Raw genomic sequence first — 16357 nt, forward strand, 5'->3', positions numbered from 1 at the left:
TTAAACTAATATGCATGTGCATGGAAATTTAAAAAAAGTACTTTGCCTTCAATGTTTAGGGAGTTACATAAGTTTTATGTCTTTAGATTACTTTGTGTGCTGCTAAGAAATATTATGTACCACAATCTGGGGACTTGAGGGACAAAGCAATTGTACATAGGTTCTGTTTTATTTTTCTTAATGTTCTTTGGCTGAAAGTTCAAAATTAAGATATCAGCGATGGGATTACTGAGAATTCTGTTTATGGGTGATTGTCCTTCCACTGTAACTTTACCTTGTCCTCTTTCGTTGCATCTTTGTTCTCATAATTAAAAATAAAAAATTAATAAAAAATAAAATAAAGTAAAAAAATATTAGTGATGCCATGAAGTTGACCTCATCTAAAGTATTTTTCTCCCAAACTCTTAATTATTATCTTGTACTCTGAGAAACACCTATACCTTGGTGCTATAGCTGGATTATTTAGTCCATATAGGAATAACTTAAATCTTAGTTTTAAATATGAAATTATTGATTATCATATATGACCCAGCTTATTCTGCTTTTTACATTGTTTTAGTTTTCCCAGACAAAGGACATTTTCTCATTCTCATTATTATTTTTAATTGGTTTTCAAAAAAAATCAAGATAAAAACAGAATCTAACAAATATCCCATGGAGATATTTGGTGTTCTCTTTCCTTTCAAGAATAAATTAAGAACTTCTCTGCTCCTCTCTCTTGGCTCTCGGCAGATAGTCAAAATCCCATGCCAATTTTCAAATAAATAAGAGCTCAGTCTAATAGCTGAATCATAGTCTCCTTTATTGAGGAAATAGTCTTGTAAACTCATTTCTGGAAACTGCAGAAGTTAGTTTAGGTTAAAGTATAAACTTTAGCTCAGCAATTGGACCTGATATTTTTAAATAGACTAGTATCTGACCTGTATGTGAGTTTGGTACTAAATTTCTACCCAATATGTACAAGGGGAAAAAGAAAACTGGTTTGTCTTTTAGTGTCTCTGGTGACCAACACTAAATATCAAGTATTTACTTTGTAAATGAGGACACCCAGTGGCCACTAAGAGAAAATATTCTAAACAATCCCTGACGTTGTTTATGCAAATATAAATGCATGTTATCAAAACTGACTGATAGATACTTTATGGCTATAATATCTGTTACAAAGCAGTGTAACCTCCCTAAGTTGAATGACAGTGGTAAAAGTATAGTCTGATTGCTTTTATGTTACATCACAGATGGGTTATCTGCTCTCATTTTACATTATAAGTAATAACTCAGTTTTGAGTTTTACTGAAATGGCAACACACAGGATGACTCAATGGAGAAATAAAATCAGAAGTATGGGAACAGCCTGGCATATGCTGGAAACAATACATTTCTGAGCACAATTTATGGAAAACTCAAATATATTTTTAAAAATCAAATGCTTTTATCTTAAACTTATATTGGAAATTGAAGTTCGTCTTACTCAACCTCTTATAAAAAGAGGTAGAGTAATAATGGGGAGGGAGAAGAATATTACAAAATTACTTAGAACTTCAGAAATTGCAAATATGTAGACACATTTCAGAATAAAGGTATTCTACTTTTAGAAGGCTTTTACAAGGCTCCTACTTTTACTTTTACAAGGCTCCTACTTGTTAATAAATATGTGAAATGCAATGGAGAGAGTTGACTGAGCATTAAGATATGACCCACTCAACGTAAAACAATATGAGAAATCTGATCGCCTATAGTTGTGTTTGTTGTAATAACAAGGCAGAGTACCAACCCACAGAAAGCTTAGAGTCTTATATTCTTATAATGATAAGACAGCCACATGTGAAAAATAATGAGACGAGTATCTGATAAATTCCATCTATGCACACAATATAAGGAACAAATCTGTACAAGACTTGGGAACTCCAAGGTGAAATTAGATCTTCAGTCCATTTAGGTTTCCATTTTTCACTGTACATGTACATCTACCAACAAGACTGTCATTCATTCATCCAGGTCCATCTGACTGCCAGGTGCCAGTATTAATTGGGTTTAGATATACCTTTTATATATGATCCTTACAGTTGAACATGGGTTAACTCCAAGAATATCAGTATTTTTCTTAAGTCCCTTCCTTTCTATACTAACTCAGCAATCATTCCTCTCCATAGATATAGGGCTATTACTATATCTATGTCTGTCTAGATATCTATTTATCTATATATATATACACAGAGATTTTTATCTGTTAACTATGAGGTTAGCTAGATATGTCTGTGCTCACTAAGATACTACGCTAATCTGTCTTAGTATAGTTGGTAAAGGAGTTCCTTACAAATGTTATTAATCTTTTTCAACTAAAATAAATGTTATACTAGCCCACCTTTTTCTCTCCTTATCTTCAAGTAGTCCTACTCAGTGTTCATTAGTTTATCTTTCCATTTTGTTTCATTTGTTCATGAATTTTATATCCATATGTTGTATTCATCAGTGATTCATCAAATTCTTGTTTTTATCTTTCTGACTTATTTTGTTTTGCATAATTGCCATGAGCTCCTTTAATTTTTATGCAATGGGAAAAAAAATCACATCTCTTTTGAATAATCAAATAGAGTCCCATAGTATAAATGTGTAGAAAATTATCCCAGTAATAAAAAACCCAAGATTGGGAGGTAGACCTTTGGGTAAACTAGGTTTTGAAAGATCTATGATAAGGAAACCTACAGCCAAACAGGAACTGCCAGGATAATAAGGGTATAACAGGAAGTTCCCTTAATCTCAAAGTTATACATTAAAGTACTTGCAGGCTGCTTCTCACTCTATGGCCACAATTGTGTAAATTTGCCAGTCTTTGTTCTTAATATATATGCTAATTTATAAAGAAGGGTCCTTCTGACTGGACTCAGAAGGAAGTATAGCTGCTGATAAAATAAAATACCAGTTGCCCCTTGCTCAGGGCTATTCAGGTGACTGTTGGCTGGACAGTTGCTGTGTTTGTTTAATTCCCTGTAACTAGTTGAAGAACTGATTTTTTGTGTACTGTATCTTCTTTATTAATGATTATCAGTAGGTATCTTGATATTGTCATTATCAATCATACTGACAGGCAAACATTTTTAATATGCCTATCAACTATCCTTATGTTCTCTTTGGAGAAGTATTAATTCAGATTTCTTATTTAGTTGTTAGTATATTTTCAAGTTGTGTGAGTTCTTCCTATACTGTGAATATTAACTTATTGTATATGTGGCATATAAATATCTTCCATAAGCTAATTTTTCATTTCGCTTTCATTTTCTTTTACTGTTAAAAAAAAACTTTTAATATAATGTGTACCAATTGTTTAGCTCATTTTCCTTGCTTTTTGCATCATCTCCTAAATATCTCTAATACTAATTCCATAGAAAGCTTCACGTAGATTCTCATCTGTGTACTTTATTGTTTCAGGTTTTACTTTTATATTTTTAATTCATTTTAAATTTATTTTTGTATATGCAGCTAAAGGGTAGTAGCTGTCCAGTTTTCCCAATATTATTTGTTAAGTAAATTGTCATTTCTCCATTGTATGCATAGTCTTTGATTCTTTTTAATGAATTTAGGTAAATAGGTTTGTTTCTGGGATTTCTGTTATCTTATTTCTCTATGAAGCTATTATTTCAATATCTTGCAATATTAATTGAATACATTGTAGTATACTTTAAATTCAAATATTTTGAGGCCTTTCTTATTTTTCTTGTCATTACTATTTGAAGATTTTTCTAATTCCATATAAACTTTAGTATTTTTGTTCTGCTTCTTTCTAAAATGTCATTGTCATTTTTATTGGAATTGCATTAAATATGCATGTTAATTTTTGTATTTTGGACATATATTCCCATTTCTTCCCACTCATGTACATTGAAAATCTTTCACTTTTTATTGTCTTATTCTGTCTTTTTAAGGTATCTTATAGTTTTTTGTTGTTGTTGTTTTGGTTTTTTTGGTTTTGGTTTTGGTTTTTGGGCCACACCCGGTGGTGCTCAGGGGTTACTCCTGGCTGTCTGCTCAAAAATAGCTCCCGGCAGGCACGGGGGACCATATGGGACACTAGGATTTGAACCAACCACCTTAGGTCCTGGATCGGCTGCTTGCAAGGCAAACACCGCTGTGCTATCTCTCCGGGCCCGAAGTATCTTATAGTTTTTATCATACAGGTTTTTCCTTTCTTTTGTTAAATTTATTTCTAGATATATGTTTATTTTAGATACAATTATAGATTGTATAGCTTTCTTAATTTCTTTATTATTTATATATCAACTAAAGGAATTTTTGGATATGTGTAACTTATGTATTCACTGCTCTAATATATTTTTAATGAAAATTTTACTGTTTTATATGTGTGTGCATTATGTCAAATGCAAATAATGATAGTTTTACTTTTTTTCTGTTTTAAGTTTTTTTATTTTGTTGCATAGTTTCTCTAAGACCTGTAATACCAAATTAAATAGAGCTGATGGAGGGGATAGCTTTGTCTTGTTCTGATTTTATGGGAAAGACTCAGTTTTTCATTACTGCATGTAATATTAATTATGCATATTTATTGTATACAGTCCATTATTCTGGACTCATTACATCATAAATGGGTGTACATCACATTTATTTTTTAATTATTTTTATAGTATACTATACTGATTACTTGAATATACTGACATACTTTTGCATGCCCAGAACTCCACTAGGTCATGAATTTTTTTTTTTATGTACAGTTGTATTTAATTTTGTCAAATTTTATGTGGTTTTTTGCATAAATGTTCATCAGGGATATGGGTCAATAGTTTGTTGCTTTGTGATACTATATAGAGGTTTGATAATACAGTATGTTGACTTTATAATAATATTTAGATGCATTATACCTTCAGTTAGTTTATTTTTGTTTTTGTTTGTTTTTTGCACCCAAGGAGAATTACTTTAAGTTTCTCTTTTAAAAGTTTGTAAAAAAAAATACTGGAACTATGAAGAAAGATTTTGGGGTTGGACAACTTAGTATGTCCAGAGTCTAACTCTATAGTTTGTTTTATGTGGGTAAGGTCTCCCTGTTTTTAGGCCAAATGGTTTTCCTTTCTATTATCCCCGACTTTTTCTGCACCTCTGCAAAAAACTGCCACCCCACCCCCTTTTTTTCTTTTTTATCTTTTAAATAGGGGCTCCCACCTTTTTAATAGAACCCTGGGACATGGATCATATTGTTTTACTTCATATTTCTCCATTTTTCTATAAAATTAAGAAAAGAGAAAAAGAAAGAATGGCGGACAAGGGACAAGTGGTCTCAGGTGCATTGGTGGAGAAATAAAGGACAAAATGAAATATCCAAGCCAAAGTCACCAACAATAAAATCAAGAAATCTAAACTTTAACAATCTAAATTTAAATGGGCCTGTTATACTGGCAAGCCAGGGGGTCAAAGTGTGGTGGTATAGGAAGCACTCTGGAAACATTGGTGGTGGGATTTCGACACTGGTGGTGAGAATGACCCTGATTCACTGTATATCTGAAATTCAACTATGAAGGGTTTTGAGATCACAATGGTTCCAATAAAATCAATTTTTTTTTAAAGTTAGTAAAAAAAAATCACTAGTAAAGCCATCTGTTCTACTTGTCTTTTCACTGTTTTTGATCATTGTTTCAGTTTCTATACTTGTGATCAGTTGATTCATTCATGTTTTCTATTTCTTCTTTTGGTCTTGGTAGATTGTAAATACAATTTAGATAAATATCTAAAGATTTAACCATATCTTCTAGGTTTTTTAAAAGTTGTTAGCATATAGTTGTCCAGGATTCTTTTGTATTATTTATAAAATTTTACATCTCTATAGTACTTCCCCTTTCATTTCTGCTTCTGTTTATTAAAATTTTGCCTTCTTCATAAACCTAACTAAAGCTTATCCATTTTATTTATCTTTGAAAAATAGCTCTTAATTTCAGTAATCTTTTGACAATTTTTCCTTCTATTTTATTTATTTTTATTATTTATTTTGAGTTAGTTTTTAATTCTTTCTTATGCTAACCTTTGGATTTGTTTTTTTTTTCAATTTTTAGCATAGGCAAATTTTTTATTTGTGATTCTTATATATATGTTCATATATTCATTACTTTCTAATACCATTTTTACTATGTCTCATAGGTCAAATAACTGTGTTTTAGCTTTCATAAATATCCAGGTACTTTTAATCTCTAGAACACTTATTTTCTCCATCAACCCAGTGGTCACTGAGATACATATTGTTTAAAGTCCATATATTAAAGATTTTTCAAAACTTCATTTTTTGTTTGTTTTGTTAGGGTTCTCAGACTATGGTCTAAGTCAGAACCAATTTTAGTGTAAAGTACAGATAAGGATGTGAGCACAGTTGCACAATAATATAGGACCAGCCTTCAGAATCAATTTTAATGTATAGTGTAGATAACGATGTGAGCACAGTTGTACAAAACTACTTTTACCAAAAAAACAGGACCAGCCCTTTCCTGGTCTCATCTGCTTATCTGTGCTCCTTGCTGAAGCTCAGGGTTTGGTAGGGCCTGATTTGTCCTGACTACAATTAACCCTAGTTGAATTAAGTAAATATTATGATAATGGTTGCAAAAACAAATCAGCAATATTAGTAAATACATTTCAAACTTTAACAGCTTCAACTTTATATTATTCTAAAAATATTTGGCATTATTTCAATCTTTATAGTTTATTTATGCTTGTTTTGTGTCCTTGAAAAAATTCTATGTACACTTAGAATATATGATTTTTTGTTGTTTGGGGGTGATTTTCCATATGTCTCTTAAACCTTAAATGTGTCTCTTAAATTCATCATTAAGACTATTTATTTCCTATTTATTGTCCATAATTAGAGTGCTAAAATACCCAATTATTATGGTAGTACTGTCATTATTATTCTATTAGTAGTTGTTTAAATTATTTTGTTGCTCCTTCATTTGATAAACATATATTTAAAAGTTTAAAATCTTGTTGTATTATGCTCTTAAACATTAACATATATAATGATCTGTTCCTATGTTATTGTTTGTCTTATCTGGAACTCTGTGTTATCTGATATAAATATAGCTGTACTTGTCTAAGCAGTGCTTTTTAAAGTTCAGCCTTGAGAAGTGTGTCAAGGAATTACCTCAACTGGAGTTGTGTACTAGAAAAGAACTTGAAACCTTGATAACCTTCCACATCTGGACAAAGACTTTTTTCTTCCCTGTCAGAGAACTTTAATCTAATTCCTAAGCACCAGCCAGCTTCATCCTCTTCTCATTGGAAAGGACCCAATTTAATATCTATCCATGGACCTAGATTCCTAAAGCAAAGCCATATATGGGGACTCTTTCTTTCAAATTCAACTTCTGATTTAGTCTCAGAACCATAACTTTGCAGAGTAAGGGAGCGTAGAACTGTGTACAAGACTTGGTTTTTCTTCATTACCTTTTTATAATGAGCATTTTCTAATTTGGTGGTGGGGGAGAATAACAAAAATTGATGTTTCATTTTATTACCTCACCAAGCTTTGGGAACTATGAAAAGGAGAACTTAGACCCCCATAGAAAAGAAAGAACTTGGAACAGGGTTCTCCAATGACACATAAGATCTGGTAAGGAAAGATATTGCAGTAATTTCATTTAGGAAAAAATTCAGTAGAAAATTTTAAATTTATTGCATGCAAGGGGTGGAGAAATTCCAACTTTCTGAATTATGACAGAGACTAATTGAAAAATTGGAGACTAATTAGAAAAAAATATCAAATAAAATCAATATATTGATATATTGAGAAAAATAATAAATATGACATAATTAGAACTTTGGGGACAGAGTTATATTACAGTGAGTAGAGTATTTGCCTTGCATGGGACCAACCCACATGGTCCCTCAAGTCCTCCAAAAGTGATTCCTAAGTATAGAGCCAGGTGTAAGGCCTGAGCCATACCACTGCTTATGGCCCCAGAACGAAACAAAATAAATAAAAAATAAATAAGTAGGGGCCGAGCAATGGTTCAGTGGTAGGGCATTTGCCTTGCATGTGGCTGACCCAGGACAGACCATGGTTCAATCCCCCGCTGTCCCATTTGGTCCCTCAAGCCAGAGTGATTTCTGAGTGCATAGCCAGGAGTAACCCCTGAGCATCACCAGGTGTGCCCCCCTAAAATAATAATAAGTACAATGTTATCTATTACAGAAGACTTTTTCTATACTAAATAATATAATATTTCACTAAAAGGTGCATAATAATGGTAGAGATAGTAAAGGAAGGAAGTAAGGTTGCACATATTCAACCACTGTTTTTGATATCTAGTACTACATATAGTTTCAAGCACCACCAGAAGAGATTTCTGAGTATAGGGCCAGGAGTGATCTCTGAACACTGGTCCAGTGTGCCTCAGAAACATATCCAAAAAAATACAATTTAAAAAATTTTTTAAATAGATTAAAATGAAATATCTTACTCCTTATTAATTAAAGTAAGTCCTTGTTGGGGGGAAGGAAAACAAATAAAGTAAGTCCTATACTTTATATACATCCAAAGTTTTGAGTTCTGACAGTTACTTAGAATCCTATATGCATGAGCCAATAATGCAATACATCTTACTATTTCTTAAGAAAATCCTGTGCAATGTTCTATAAAGAATCACCTTCAGTGATCTATTGAAATATAGTTTCAACTACTTTCTTTCTTTTTTTAATTTTTTTTTTTATTTTTTGGCCTGTGACACTCAGGGGTTACTCCTGGCTATGCACTCAGAAATCGCTCCTGACTCAGGGGACCATAAGAATGTCGGGGATCAAACCAAGGTCCGTCCTAGATAGGCAAGGCAAACACCCTACTGCTGTGCCATCGCTCCAGCCCCATTTTCAACTTCTTTCTTAATCTGGCCTGTATCAAATCATTTCTATACCAGTCATCTGGCAAAACAAATTCACTTTTTTTGTGTGTGGATTTTTCCTTGTTGTTTATCAGAAAAACAGTTTATTTACCCAATATATGTATTGTGACTCAAAGTCACATTTTCCTTACACAAACAATATAGTCTCTTCCTACTAACAAACAAGACTCTTCTTGCTAAACAATTGCCACATTGGAAGCAACATAAATATTCAGGAAGACACAAGTAATAAGAGCATAAGACCAGTTTGAGCATCAATCTGAAACAATGCTTCAAAGAAGTTTCAAAACAGTGCTGAAACAGAGCACTAAAGGAAATTCTGTGTATTGGGAAGCTCTGTGATAATTTTATTCAAAAATGCTTTTTTAATGACACTGGAGTTCTGTTTTCTCACTCATTGAAGTTCAGATAAAAGTTTTACCAAAGTCAAAAAAAAAATGATTTCTTACCTAACTATACTTCATTGCCCTTGATGGTATTTTTTTTCAAAGTAATACCATTTCTAAGACTTATGCTAAACCTTTGAATTCATAAAGTTAAAAATATTTTTATCTTCAAATTAGGTGATGATACAGAGATCAAAAAGAACAGAACAGAGTAGTATGCAGATGCTGATTTTTACAGAAGCACTTTTGAAATTAATTATTTCTTTGCAAGCAAAATAAAGATCAAATTTATTAACTATACATAAATATATAGATCCTTTAGCAGACAATCCACATTCAAACTGCATACTTCAGCTGTGAATTTAAGTGGATCCTTTTGTTCATCTTTGTATCCCACCCACAGATGCAGCATCTTTGTGTTTTTGTTCCTCAGATTTAAGGAACAAAAGAAAAGGTTACAATAGGGCAACAGCTAAATTTGTAAGGAAAGAGAAGGGGTGGGGGAATGAAACTCCTAAAAGGTGCCTCAAAGGTTTATGATAGAGGAGAATTTAAAGGCATCCACATCAGATTTCATTGATTATTCTTCTCAGTCCCAGCAGGTTTTTCCTTGTCAAGATTAAGCCACTTTATTTCACCCTTGGATTGAGAGCATAGGTGTGTTCAAGAATGCTGCCTAGAATTATAGCTATACAATGCTTTGTTCACAGAAATAAAATTTAGGTTTCAGAAACTGTGCTATATGTAAGCAAAGATGGTATTTGTGCTTTCAATGTTTTATCCCAGAAGCATCTGATGCCTAAAATATAGAAATTTATAAAGCATGTAGCTAGATTATATATTTAAAAATATATATTTAAATATATATTTAATATGTTAAATATATTATATATTATGTTTATATTATATTATATTTATATATAATATATTTAATATATTTACAATATATTAAATTTATTATTTATTTAAATATATATTTAATATATTAAATATATTATATATATTACATATTAAATATAATATATATTAATATATTAAATATATATTTATATTTTGACATATTTAAAATTTGAATATATTTGACTTATATTTAAAATTGATTCCATAAAATTTGTTACTTACCTATTGTTTGATTATATCCTCACCTCATAACATAAAGAATTTAAGTTGACTTAAAGAATATTCAATATACAGAATTCAGAGAAATAGTACAGCAGGAAGGACATTGTCTTGCATATGACCAATCCAAGTCTGATCCCTATGATACTACAAGCACTGCCAGGAATAATTTCTGAGTGCAGAGCTAGTGAACATCACCAGTGTGGTCCCAAACTAAACAAAATAATATTTGATGTGTTAATAAATACATAGAAAAATATTTTTACATATAACTAATAAAAATCATATTAGAAATAAAATAAGGTATTAACAGTGGAATGAGTCTGTGGAAAATATACATTTTCCACAAAAAAGTATCCAATGAAGTCCAATGTAATAGCTGCTAAATGTGACCTAGAGGTTTTGGAATGTTTTATTGGCGTGGGAGCCACTCCCAGCTATGCTCAGAGTTAATTTCTCTTTTGTGCTCAGGAAACAAGCAAGAATATGTGGTGTCAGGGATGAATATGTGGTGTCAGGGATTGAATCCAGATTGGCTGCATGTAAGATAACCACCTTACCTACAATACTATCTTTCTGGCCCATAGCTTAATTTTTTTTGTCCTAAATTACTGATATAATATTCACAGGATAAAAAAAAAATAACAAAAAGAAACAAAGCATAATATTTCCTGGGCTTGAGGTTTGGAAGAAGTTGGTTTAATGATATGCATTTCAAATACCAAGGGCCAAAGCGATGGCACCAGTGGAAGGGCATCTGCCTTGCATGTGGATACCCAGGACAGACAGCTGTTTGATCTCTTGGCGTCCCATATGGTCCCCAAATCAGGATCAATTTCTGAGCATATAGCCAGGAGTAACCCTTGAGTGTCATCAGTTGTGGCTCAGAACAAAACAAAACGAAATCCCCAAGAAAAAAAAACAAACAAAAAAAATCAAGTACCAAAAATTTTATGAATAAACTTTTTCCACTCTTTTAGATTTTAGATTCATCTATACTCTTATGGGTTCATTTCCCCTGGGTCTTCTTAATAATTGTTTTATTAATAAATTAGTGAAAAGTCAAATGACTAAAACCTGAGAGGTGGAATAGGGATTAGTGCACTTGCTTCGCACAGAGTTAGCATCACTTGGATTACTTGGTACTGAATATTCCCTGGACACTGTCAGGAGTGATCCCTGAGGACAGAGCCAGGAACCAGGAATAAGCCCTGAGCACCATTAAGTATGGCCCAATAGCCCCTAAATAAAATTAAAATCCCCCCCCCAAAAAAAGCTTCATCCATCAACCAGTTTTATTTAAAATTTGGGAAATATTTCCATGCATTTCTTAGGTCTTCTTTGGAGAGGGAGTGATGGAGATAGAAAGGACTTAATTTGAACTAATTGAGTTCAAATAATTAATTAATTTGGATAACTTCTACAACTGTAAAAAAATTAAAGCCATTTTTGCAATTACTTCTTTCTTTAGAAAAAAAACAAGCTCCTTCCCTCTCCCAAAACTGGTTAACCAACAAGCCGAGAGATTAAAAATGGGAGAATTTTTAATTATATGGAAAAATGTATGGAAATGGGAGAGGTGCATCTAGTAGGGGGGCAGGCATGCGTTGAAAAGGGCTGGTGGGGGGTTGCATTCTACATTGTAAACTATGAGCTCCCAGAATGCTTGCTTGGATGTCTCTGGTTACCCAGCTAATTGGAATGAAAGAGGAGCCAGAGACCGAAGCTATGGCTTAGCCCAAGGAACGGCCCCTCAAACATCCCAGAAACAGGATTAGGAGGCAGAAAAAGATGACTAGGGTCAGATAAGTAGTAGGTAGTAGGGCCTTTTCAGTCTGAACCCACTTATGAGGGGCCACAATCACTAACTCCACTGTCAGAATACAGAGGCAAGAAAGGGAAGAACAGCAATCAGCACCAAATTATAGTCAAACATCTAAGGAATTGCAAGTGAACTTCAAGTGGGTTGTGCCAATAGGAGTCATTGAATACTTATCAGCCCAAAGTTTCAGAGAGTTGGAGTCTGCTGGTGATCCCTGGTGATCATATCCCTGGTGATCCAGCTCTTTTCACCTGGGAAAAGTGGTCCCACACTGGGTCATCCAGGACCTTGAGAACACCTGGGTGTGATGAGGATTACCATTCCCATCATGGGTATAGCAGAGCAGGATCTCTGCTCTTCAGGAATACTGAGTCCCCATGGACAGGGATTCAGCAACCCCAGATGAATCAGTCTCCCAAGACATGGTGGGTAAGTAGCAGTCTATATGTTCACATAGCATATGTCTAAACATGAATAAGTAGGGTAGGTAGTCAGCCAGAAGAGTTGGGAGGGACAGTAGAGAATGTCTGAGGAAGAGGGTGTCTCCCATACATAAACTTGAAAGGACTGAGATGCTGCAGGGTCTTTGGGGGCTGCATGAAAACAGGTCAGAGCCATGGGGTATAGCTCTACCTACAACTTGGAAAGCTCATTGGTTAATTTAGACAGCTGATCTTTATACACTCCATTGACTTGTTGGACTTTTCCAACATTGCAAATGGTATGGGCTGAGTAATTTTCATTCTATTCCTATTGCTTTGGAAACCTATTAGGTAATTTTGGATACAAAAACTGGTCCATTGTCCAACTAGATAGAAGAGGGAAGTGAGGGAAAATTTGAGAGCTGAGAAGTAAGACCACATCAGCAGTCTCTTTTATTGTAGAAAAAGCTCCCACTCACTCAGAGAAGATATCCCCCATCTTCAGGAGATACCAGAAGGTTTTGTGGCAGGGCATATGAGTAAAGTAAATTTGCCAACCCTGCCCTACCAAGTGGCCCCTCATTTGATGGATGGGAAAAGTGGGGGACAGAAGACGACTTCCCTGAGGGAAGATGTGGCAACAGATGCAGCATTTTAAACACATTGTGTGGCGTATTGCAGAAAGGGATGAGTGAAAGAAAAAGGGACTGCAAAAGGCAGGAATAAAGTTTATGTATGGCCTATATGTAAGCTGTTGTGTAACTGGGTTAGAATGTCTGCTGCCTCTTCATCAGGCATCTTCATCAGGCCTGGCCAGTTTGTTGCCTATAAAAATCCAGCACTCAGATGGGTGGTTCCCCCTTAAGACAACAGTGAGGCCAGTTGCTTGGTAGTATATCCGGGGGTACCTGGGAGTAGTTTGGAACAGAATAGGAGCAGGGGCATCTGGTGGGACTAGTTAGACTGCAGGCCAGATTATTTGTCTTTTTTTATTGCCTGGCATCATCAAGAAATAATTTCAGTGACCTCGGCAGTTTATTATAACCACCTTACCTGAGAGGCAGAGGGCTTCCCATAAGCAGCAGATGAGTTGGTTTGGGCACTAAATAAAAGTGGTGGAATAGAAGAGTAAGAAGCAGAGATAGATCTGACCTACTGGGAAATTTATTGGGGGGGGGTACTTCCTGGTGAGGTCTCAGTCTCTACAGGAGCTGCCATAGTTGCACCAACCTGCAGCCTACAGTAGAATTATATAGCTCACATCTGGTGGGGTAAGGCATGGAAAGAAGTATATGCTGATACATCCTTAATCAGTTTAAAATGTTTCTATGTCCCCTACAAGCAGGTTAGGTGGGTTTTCATTGCAGTCCTTATCACACATAGTATGAGCTGACATCCTGTTATTCTCCAGTCAGTCCTCCTGTTGATAGTATGGGCTGACATCTGATGTCTTCAGGTTTAACCAGCCCTTCTCCTGGTAGGGATGGGGACTGACTGATTTTTCCCCAGCAAACCTTACAGAAGAGAAGAGAAATTTTATTGGGAGGTACAGTAAAACTCCCTCTTTTGCCCCTCCTCAAATGAGCATTTAAAATTGCAGTTCTTTATATTGGCTGATAAACTTCACATGGTTTCCATGTAGAAGCAGTAATCACAAGGAAATACTGAATGTATGAATGAGAAAGAAATGGATTTTTTTCATTGCATAACTGTATTGGCAACAGCACCAACAGGTGATAGATTAAACTCATCACTAATCACATAAAATATGAAAGATCAACCTCAACATGCTAAAAGTCTAAGGCTAAGTAAAGAAAAAGGATTAATAGGAGAGACTCTTTCAGAGAACTGGCCACCCTAGCACTGTTTTCTGTGCTAACCCACTTATCTCATCTGAGCCTTGTGGCCCAGATTGAAAGCTCAAGGGCTTTTCATCCCTGCCATTTGACTTAGACCTGTTGACTTCACCGAAATTCATATTGGTTTTAATTTGAGAGCTGGTGTTTCCTCCCAAATCACAGAGACTTCAAATTCCCATCTCCCTCTACGGTGCCTCACCCTTCCATAGTTTCATTTTATATATCCGGACTGAGAAAGGAGTGGATTTCACACCTAATTAAAAGAGATTGTATTGCCTGCTGTTTCCTTTCTTGTTCATTTCCCCTTGTGCACAGGCGGCATTTTATTCTCATGCTAAGTCCTATCCCTGGACACCCGCAGCTTAAGGGACAAGCAAGGGGGTGGGGCCTGGCCCTCTATCACCTATTACCACAAATAAATTTCTCTCAGTACCCACTTCAGTTTCAGCCCTATCTATAATTGTGTTCTCTCATAGAATGCAATCACTTAGAATGCATGATCACTTTCTGTGATAGAATTTCTTCTATGTTTTGAGTGAATGCTTTTACCAGCAAACTGAATTTTTAGTCTAGTGTAAAAAGAAGATAGATTATTATTTTAAAACACACAGGAGGTTATTTTTTTTATCACATTTTTTATTTTGCCATCAATTCTGTGTTCATGCCACTGATGGAGAGGGGGTGTCTCCAAATCTTTGTAAAGTTGTGTGGTTTGTAGAATTGAGGGGTTTTTTTTTTTGAATAGCCTAAATGCCTATTCATTGCCAATCTCACAAAGAATGGAGTTAGCATTTTCACACCATTCTTTCCTATACAGTCCCTGAATAACCATCTAATCAAGATTTGTTTTCAATGGGGGACAAATCTTCTACAGTAGAGTATTTCAGATTTATTCCATTGGAATCTATACATTAATGCCCACTGGATTAAAAAGGGCATGTTTCACAAAAGCCTGGACATTGTCTTACTGTGGCAGAAACATTTTCCCACTGTATTCGTGTTAAACATAAAAGAGAGCCTGGGAAAGGAATTGCTTCAGCATTGTGCACAGGAGGTGCACATGAATAGAGAAGCAGGTCCCCTCACATCTGTACCCATATCAGCAAAATCTATTTAGCCTTTTATGGCTGTTGTAGTAGTGCAGAACCAGTGTACTCAGGAAGGTGTATAAAAATCAAATGAGATTTGTCATGGCAGATGATTGTACATACGTGTGCAATATGAATTTGAATTTGTGGTTTTTAATGAAGTTGACATCACCACAGTTATTATAATTTAAACTATTTAGAAGACTTTTTTTGTGATTCTCTATAGGGTTATCTGGATGTTTAATTATACTTGATTAGTTCAGTCAAATAGGGAGTGTGTGTGTATGTGTGTGTGTGTGTGTGTGTGTGTGTGTGTGTGTGTGTGTGTAAGAGAGAGAGACAGACATACAGACACACGGAGGCAGAGACAGAAAGATAAAATGATAGCTCTGCTGTCGATCATTTACATCTCTCAAAGCAACCAAATCATCACCTTCAGTATCCCACTTTTCCTTGTCCTGGGTATTAGAATTCTGTTTGTTACAAATATGGATATAATCCAAGTTTATTCCTCAGCAGACCATTGCTATACATTGTAAAGAGGATCAAGATGCAAGGGTTTGGATTCACCCTGACACTTACGAATTGTCTGAACTTTCAGTGATTCATTTAGGTACTTTCAGAACCTCAGCATCTTCTTAATATCGAATAGAACCTCTCTTGAGCTGGTTGTTGAGTTTTGAAGTTAAGAATAGATTGGAATCTTCCTTTAACTTAGCTTACCACACTCTAGGACCAAATGCATTATAACAAATGTGAATATCTCATCTTTT

At 34.6% G+C, this 16357-nt stretch overlaps 1 protein-coding gene across 1 annotated transcript in view; it reads left to right on the top strand.

Annotated features, from left to right (window-relative positions):
* Window positions 1-16357, top strand: part of ZBTB20 (zinc finger and BTB domain containing 20) — a 135245-nt gene that overhangs the window by 105316 nt on the left and 13572 nt on the right. The window lies entirely within an intron of this gene.

This window comes from Suncus etruscus, chromosome 13, assembly GCF_024139225.1.
Source record: "Suncus etruscus isolate mSunEtr1 chromosome 13, mSunEtr1.pri.cur, whole genome shotgun sequence".
Lineage (NCBI taxonomy): Eukaryota > Metazoa > Chordata > Mammalia > Eulipotyphla > Soricidae > Suncus > Suncus etruscus.